Raw genomic sequence first — 1706 nt, 5'->3', positions numbered from 1 at the left:
CAGAAATAGAGAACACTCTGAAAGGGCAGAGGAGTAGAATAGATGAGATGGAAGGTAGAACCAGTGAGCTGGAAGACAAATCTCTGAATACCACTAAGATAGAAGAACAAACACAAAAAAGGATAAAAAATTCTGAAGTAATATGGGTACTTGTTTACTTGCTATCTTCTAAAATGGTTCATTGTCAATTGATACTTTTTGGTACAGTTAAACTGTGTATTCCTCTCATATACTTTTTATTTTTCATGCATTACTCAAATGTTTGCCCATAGAATCCTACAATATTACAACTTAAGGTTTAAATTTTTCCTCATTTCTTTCATCTTAAAAAATGCCGAGTATGATATTCCTTTTTGGTTTTCTAATGCCAGGTCTTGACCAATTTCATTATAATACTTTATTTGTCTTCTTAAGTTCCCTTCTTGAAAATCTTCTCTTTGGATATTTTCCTTCATCATTTCTTCCATTTGTTTTGGCTACTCTACATGGAAGACCAAGTTTTAGAGTCTTTTCTGATACCTATTTTGGTCTTTTATTTTTCCATTCTTTTTAATGATCTTTTGTTTTCTTCATCTATGATGTCCTTCATATCATCTCACAACTAGTCTAATCTTTGGTCATTAATATGTACTGCATCAATCTGTTCTTGAAATAGGCTCTAAATTCAGCCAAAATATACTCAAGGTCATACTTTAGCTCTCATGAACTTGTTTTAAATTTCTTCAGCTCAACTTGAACTTATATACAAGTAATCGATTGTTTATTATTCCATTGACCTTTGGCCTTGTCCTCAATGATGATATTGAGCTGTTGATCTACCATCTCTTTCATAGAAGTAGTTGATTTAATTTCCATGTAATTCATCCAGCAAGGTCCACAGGTGTAGTCTGGAGGATAAACAAGTATTCCCATTGAATAAATCATTGATCCTACAAAATTCTACCATGAAATTTTGCCTGTTGTTTCTATCACCAAAGTTACATTTTGTAAATATTGAACTAGTAATTATCAATGCAGCTGGATTTCATGTTTGAATGATTTCAAAGTACAGAATTTGGTAAAAATCTTCAGGTTCTTCATCTTTTACATTAGTGGTTGGTGTTTAAATTTGAATAATAGTTTCATTAACTGGTTTTCCTCAAAGGTATGTGTATCTTATCCTATCATTGGCAGCATTGTATTTCAGGATGGGTCTTGAAATGTTCCTTTTGACGATGAATGTTAGTTCCTCCCTTCTAATTTGGCATTCCAAGCATAGTAGACCATATGATTATTCAATTCAAATTGGTCAATATCAGTTCATTCAACTAACCAATGCATAAAAATGCATGAAAGAACACAGAAAAACCAATTATTTATTCATTTCAAATACCTTTTTTAAACAGCATAAGCGATGACTATACACATGGACCTCACCAGATGTAATACACAGAAAAATATTGACTATATCTTTGGATAGTGATGGTGGAAAAGCTTCATATAATCAGCCAATACAAGGCCAAGCAGAGATTGTGGAACAGACCATCAATTACTCATATGCAAATTCAGACTGAAGCTGAATAAAATGAAAACAGGTCCATGAGAGCCAAAATATGACCTTGAATATATCCCACCTGGATTTAGAGATCATCTGAAGAACAGATTTGATACATTAAACACTAAAGATTGAAGACCAGAAGAGGTGTGGGATGACATCAAAAACATCA

Source organism: Chrysochloris asiatica, unplaced genomic scaffold (assembly GCF_000296735.1).
Source record: "Chrysochloris asiatica unplaced genomic scaffold, ChrAsi1.0 scaffold00035, whole genome shotgun sequence".
Lineage (NCBI taxonomy): Eukaryota > Metazoa > Chordata > Mammalia > Afrosoricida > Chrysochloridae > Chrysochloris > Chrysochloris asiatica.
Note: the sequence above shows the minus strand (reverse complement) of the source record.